A 7,378-nucleotide genomic window follows, 5' to 3' on the forward strand; every position below is an offset into this window, starting at 1 on the left:
CAGTGAACTGCGAAGGACGCTGCTCACCACACGGCAGCCTACGTTTCTTAGTGCCTTAGTCGATAGTCAAGACGTAGTTCTTTGAAGTAAGAATGATTCATCAGAGAAGTAGTATATATGTGTCTCTAAGAGATTAGGGAACTTCTACCCGTGTTTTGGAAACGATATCTTAGATGCAATTTCTGTTCTCGGTGAAAGTGAGGTAGAATCACATGTGTTGTAGACTGACTAAAGTGAGCACAGGATATGGACGGAGAGTGAACCAAAAAAGATAAAGGTAATGAAGAATTGCACAAATTAAATTAACGATAAATTTAACATCGAAATTTTGGAACACGTAGAAGCCGGAGTTAAGAAATTCTGCTACCGTGGAAGGAAAATAACTGATGACGGGCGAATCAAAGAAGCAAACTAAAACTAGTACAGGGAAAGAGGTCATTCCTGACCAAAATATATCTCCTGCCATCAAACGTTGATCTTAATTTGAGAAAGAAATTTCTGAGAATTTACGCCTGGAGCACATCATTGTTTGGAAGAGGAAAAACCGAAAATGAAGAGACTCGAGTAATTAAGGCTAGTGTTATAAAGGCATGTTGAAAATTAAGTGGGCAGATAAGAAATAACCAGGTTCTTCGTATAATCGGCGAGGAAAGGAACATCCGAAAAACACTGATGAAGAAGGGATAGAATGTTAGACATCTGTTAAGACATCAGGGAATATCTACCATTGTATTGCAGGAGAAGTAACAGGCGAAAACGGTTGGGGAAGATAAATAATCGAGGACGTTGGGTGATACTCTGAGACAGGGAGTCGTAGCAGACCTCTTCAAACCAGATAGAAGAGTGATGATACAAAAAATTTATTTGGCAGTTTGAAATACACAAAACAATTTCATATTATCATTTGATCTCATTTACACAAAAGAATTTTATATTATCGTCAGATCACACTTCGGCACTATTTACGTCTAATCATTTATTGAAACAGATATTGCAGACTAACATTGAATTACCATTGCCGATAGCGTTTACTGTTATTTTCATTTTGACTCTAGTAATTACCATCACTATCTTTACCATTACTTCAACGTTGTAGATCTTATCACCTGTTCTGGTCCTAGAAGTAGGCCCATTACTGAGTAGGCTCATTACTGCGAAGGCTATACGATGTTTATTCTGCTCTTCCGTTTGAATCTACCAGTCTGACTGGTATTTTTTTTGGCTGGTAATCTTTCAGCGTGAACATATTCGCACACATTCTTCCTTACATTAGGCATTTTGTCGTAGTTCTAGTTTTATATTCATTTCTATGTGAGTATCTTCGGTTTGGAGTCTATCTAGCCTTGAACGAACCTTCACGTACATTAGAAAGTCTATTTATGTTGTTAATATCGAAAAAAATCCCCTGGTTGCTCAGTGTTCTTTATTGGTTCAAAAACGACGTGTTTTACACGGGTGGGGCATCAACAGATTATCTCCTACTGTGTGGGTCATCTATCATAGCAGCGTAATATGAGACCACTAACCTGGTATGACTGATGGCCCACATCGTACGAGATACTCTGATGGTGCTCTACCCGGATGAAACTTGTTTTTGAACTAATAAAGAACACTGTGCAATCCGGGACTGCTTTTTTTTAAAAATATAAATCACATAATAAGGTTGCCGTACCACGGCGCCACAATGCATTGGAATAAATTTATGTTGCTTATCTTCCACTTCCTCACCTCCGTACCACATTCCACGCGTCGCTTACACAACTAAAATACAAGTCAAAAAATAATATCCACTGTAGACTCTGGTGCTGTGTCTAAAATTCTGAATGAGGTTCTGCACTCTGCTACAAAGGTTTTTAGCAAGTTGATTTAGACTCATAAGGAATTGGAAAAAAAATTTGCATTTTGACAACTCTTCTACATTCTACCTATTCGATACAAGAACTAAAAGCCGCGGTAGCAAAATAAAAGTTAAATGACTTGCGCCCTTCTGGTTGTTGGCTTATTGGCTCGGCGTCACTTTAGCGACTTGCTGATTGTCCAGCATGATCGTTTTGACGGTCCAGGTGCTATTGTATGTAGAGAGATAACGCAGCACGAGTGTACTGGCCACCAGACGTTTGAACACGGTACACTGATCTGAAAACGTTATTGTGACGCAGAACTCTATCTCCATGTGTGTCTTTCCGACGGTACATTCTGTCCCAACATCGTTTTTGTGGATGACAATGCGCGACCACCTCGAGCAGCGCAGTGGGGGAGCCTTTGGAACGAGAAGATATTCGGGAATGAGCTGGCTTACCTGTTGCGTCGACCTAATTCCGTGGGATGGTTTGGGGAGCCGTACTGCAAGGTGTCAACATACTACAATGACTATTCGGCAGTCGTCAATCGCGCTGGAGGAGGAGTGGTTCAAATGGCTCTGAGCACTATGGGACTTAATATCTGAGGTCATCAGTCACCTAGAACTTAGAACTACTTAAACCTAACTAACCTAAGGACATCACACACATCCATTCCCGAGGCAGGATTCGAAATTTCGACCGTAGCAGCAGCGCGGTTCCGGACTGAAGCGCCAAGAACCGGACCTCATTTCCTCACGCTCTCCTTACCAACCTTGTGACCAGAATGGAAACACGTTACGGAGTATGATTTGCCGACCGTGATAATCTCGCATCCTATTAAGTGCCATGTCCCGCCTTTTGTAATGTTCAGGGACCATATCAAATCGCGATGGCTTCAGCGCAACTATTACCATTCAATAAAAGCGTCATTTCTGTTTGTCTCTTTCCGCTTTTGTATTTCTTTCAGTTACCTTGTGTTCTGTATCTTAATAGTATATATATATATATATATATATATATATATATATATATATATATATATATTTATTTATTTCATGAACGGTTACGCGTATCGAAACGCGGTTTCCGGCAAATGTTACAGAGTCAAGGGGCACGTAGGTTTTTGTATTTTTAGTGTTTTTAGCGCTGGTATCAGCAGAGACACTGAAATACACTAATGGCCATTAAAATTGCTACACCACTAAGGTGACGTGCTACAGACGCGGAATTTAATTGACAGGAAGAAGGTGCTGTGATATGCAAATGACTAGCTTTTCGGAGCATTCACACAAGGTTGGCGCCGGTGGCGACACCTACAACGTGCTGACATGAGGAAAGTTTCCAATCGATTTCTCATACACAAACAGCAGTTGACCGGTGTTGCCTGGTGAAACGTTGTTGTGATGCCTCGTGTAAGGAGGAGAAATGCGTACCATCACGTTTCCGATTTTGATTAAGATCGGATTGTAGCCTATCGCGATTGCGGTTCATCGTATCGCGACATTGCTGCTCGCGTTGGTCGGGATCCAATGGCTGTTAGCAGAATATGGAATCGGTGGGTTCAGGAGGGTAATACGGAACGCCGTGCTGGATCCCAACGGCCTCGTATCACTACCAGTCGAGATGACAAGCATCTTATCCGCATGGCTGTAACGGTTCGTGCAGCCACCTCTCGATCCCTGAGTCAACAGATGGGGGCGTTTGCAAGACAACAACCATCTGCACGAACAGTTCGACGACGTTTGCAGCACCATGGACTATCAGCTCGGAGACCATGGCTGCGGTTACGCTTGACGCTGCATCACAGACAGGAGCGCCTGCGATGGTGTACTCAACGACGAACCTGGGCGCACATAAGGCAAAACGTCATTTTTTCGGATGAATCCAGGTTGTGTTTACTGCATCATGATGGTCGCATCTGTGTTTGGCGACATCGCGGTGAACGCACATTGGAAGCGTGTATTCGTCATCGCCATACTGGCGTATCACCTGGCGTGATGGTATGGGGTGCCATTGGTTACACGTCTCGGTCACCTCTTGTTCGCATTGACGGCATTTTGAACAGTGGACGTTACATTTCAGACGTGTTACGACCCGTGGCTCCACCCTTCATTCGATCCCTGCGAAACCCTACATTTCAGCAGGATAATGCACGACCGCATGTTGCAGATTCTGTACGGGCCTTTCTGGATACAAAAAAATGTTCGACTGCTGCCCTGGCCAGCACATTCTCCAGATCTCTCACCAATTGAAAACGTCTTGTCAATGGTGGTCGAGCAACTGGCTCGTCACAATATGCCAGTCACTACTCTTGATGAACAGTGGTATTATGTTGAAGCTGCATGGGCAGCTGTACCTGTACACGCCATCCAAGCTCTGTTTGACTCAATGCCCAGGGGTATCAAGGCCGTTATTACGGTCAGAGGTGGTTGTTCTGGGTACTGATTTCTCAGGATCTATGCACCCAAATTGCGTGATAATGTAATCACATGTCTGATCTAGTATAATATATTTGTCCAATGAATACCCGTTTATCATCTGCATTTCTTTTTGGTGTATCAATTTTAATGGCCAGTAGTGTAGGTAGGTTTTTAAAAAATGGAACCATATACTCTTTATAACTATATTCGATAGCTCCTGAGAAGAAAATTACAGTGATATTGCTTTTGTTACTGGTGATGTTGAAACCTGCCACAAAAAAATCGAAAAATGCCCTAGAATGCGAGAGAACGGTGCTCGGAAGCGTCTGCCAAGCAAGCGTCTCGGTCCAGTCTGCGTAGTTGTATACCGTAAGGTCGTCCTGCGCTACGAGAATAAAGCTTTACTTCCCGTTTAACCAAGTTACTGTCTACATGTAGGTTCACCTACGAATGTCGTATATGGAAATACGACATAGGCTAGAATCTAGAGTATTAAAAAAGGCTTATGAAAACTAGTTCACATTTGTGCATCCTTCCAGTTTTACGTGAGCTGAAACAGAAAAATCAACTGCTCATTCTTCAAAAATAAAGAGGTCTTATACGCTGTTACAAGCAGCTACCGTATTAAATATTTAAATGTTAGAAGGAAGATTTGACCAATCATTTTCTGTACGTGGCTGTGTGCTTCTTAGAGGTAAAATACATGCTGTCTGACAACTGTTTATACCTGCACTGCTCTAAATTATGTTATATGGGATACATTCGTTGAACTTAGCATTTTATAAAGAATACTTTGGTGACCATCTGTACACCGCAAAATAAATTATACTTCGTAACGAAACATCGTTTTAATGCTGAACGCATGCGCATAATGACAGTGTCTCCAGCTACTTGCAATATACGCCTTCGACTTACATGACATTGCAGTACAATCTCGTACACAAGTAAATGAAATAAATCATTTACTAACCATTTTTGGTAACCACAAATATCACATAACATAAATTTCGTTTTCCAAAATAATAACTTTATCATTTTTAAGCATCTGTTCAAAATTTTTGACCCTGGATCGAAAGGCACAATTTCAATTGCCGTTCGAAAGTACTATGAACGGATCTAATTACACTGGGTGATACGGTAGAGCATACACTGGCGATTCGACGACACATATTGTCTGGTGTATTTGGGGCTTCGTCATCAGACTGCATCTTTGATTGCTCCCCACAGAAAGAAATCAAGAGGAGTGGAATCGGGGGACCTCGCAGGCCGTTTTTCAACAGAATTTCGTCGTGTCGAACGTTCATGAAAGTTCTCATTCAGTGTTTGCACAGTGGTACCTCTTCTAGAAGAACCGTCAGAATGAAACTTCCTGGCAGATTAAAACTGTGTGTTGGACCGAGACTCGAACTCGGGACCTTTGCCTTTCGCGGGCAAGTGCTCTACCAACTGAGCTACCCAAGCACGACTCACGCCCCGTCCTCACAGCTTTAATTCTGCCAATACCTCGCCTCCTACCTTCCCAACTCTACAGAAGCTCTCCTGCGAACCTTGCAGAACTAGCACTCCTGAAAGAAAGGATATTGCGGAGACATGGCTTAGCCACAGCCTGGGGGATGTTTGAGTCTCGGTCCGGCACACGGTTTTAATCTGCCAGGAAGTTTCATATCAGCGCACACTCCGCTGTAGAGTGAAAATTTCATTCTAGAAACTGCCAGAATGTTTGTCAGAAAGTATGCGTACGAATGTTCATTTAGAGCGCCTGAGATGAAGTAAGGTCCAATCATGTAATAAACCATTGTAACATCACAACAGGTGTCGTTACATGATTAAAATTAGTGCTATAACAAATCTTCATACTATCTGATATACAAAATCGGAATTAAATCTATCTTTTAGGCAACTAATTAACTGTGAAATAATCCCAGCCCCAACAACAGCATGCCTGTAGAAGTAATATGGGTCGACATATTTTCTTTTTCATTCTTATGTGCACGTCCTGTGTCCTTATTTCCGTTTATTTCCCCCTTCCTTACAGTGTGTGGTCATGTGTGACTGATTTGAATATAGTAGCAGACGATCCAGAGAAGTGGTGGGTTTCTTAATCTTCCACCAACCTAAACGGTGTCAGTGGACGGCAGAGACCGTAGCGGTCTCGCGGTTCCGGACTGAAGCGCCTAGAACCGCACGGCCACACCGGCCGGCACGGAAATAATAAATTCAATCGGTATAAAGATTGTTCTGAAAACTTATGTGGGCCTAAACCTTAACCAAATAACGGGCAAAATAATCAGAGAAGGCTACGTCACCAAAAAATAAGAATGTGCCCAAGATTTTCTGTCACAGCAGGCCGGAATAAAAAGAATAAAAGAAATTCCTGCTAGCAAAATTAAGCAACCCCTTCATAGCCTGCCAATATAAATTCTGCAACATTCAGTTCAGATGTGTTGCACCATGTGTTTACTCTCCACGGCCGTTGATGTTGCATCTGACGAAGACAATTTGGATTTTCGGCTGCCAAGTAGTGCATGTTACGCAAATATACATTAGCGTGGTTAATAAACGTTGCTTCGTCGGTAAAGAGAACACGTCAGAAAAACGTAGAGTCGTCTCTCAGTTATTGAAGGGCAAACCGACAAAATTCTGTACAACGTTCGTACTCACGGTCGTCGAGTTGCTGATGTAGTGACAGATGGTAGGGATGGAATTGCTTTCGATGCAAGATGCGAAAGACAGTCGTCTGGCTGATTCGACATTCCTTAGCGATATGTCTCGTACCACGGTGCGGATTCGTTAGCGTCGTAGGTAAATCAGCTGTTTCTCGTTCTATGTCTACTGCATGCTTATTTCTTGTCCTCTTTTTGATGTTCAATAGCCTGTCCTCACTAGTGTCTTAATAATTCTCGCACGTGCTTGGCGCGCCAGACATTGGCTATCCGGATAGATAGCTTATAGCGCTGTACTGTTTTTACGGCATTCCGTTTACGTTCAGCATATGAAAGTAGGATACAGAACTTTCTCTCATTGGTCTAAATGTCTGCACGGAACGAATGTTGGATTAAAAATTAGCAGCCGGACGTCCAAACAAGTAAACAGATAAATATGTTGACAGTCGGCCCG

General features: G+C 42.6%; 1 non-coding gene across 1 annotated transcript; it reads right to left on the reverse strand.

The window, feature by feature from the left end:
* Positions 1–5,647: 5,647 nt before the first annotated feature.
* On the reverse strand, positions 5,648–5,722 carry Trnas-cga (transfer RNA serine (anticodon CGA)). Its single transcript has one exon. It is a non-coding gene; the product is annotated as a tRNA-Ser (tRNA).
* Between the last annotated feature and the right edge of the window lie 1,656 nt (positions 5,723–7,378).

Source organism: Schistocerca serialis, chromosome 1, assembly GCF_023864345.2.
Source record: "Schistocerca serialis cubense isolate TAMUIC-IGC-003099 chromosome 1, iqSchSeri2.2, whole genome shotgun sequence".
Taxonomy (NCBI): domain Eukaryota; kingdom Metazoa; phylum Arthropoda; class Insecta; order Orthoptera; family Acrididae; genus Schistocerca; species Schistocerca serialis.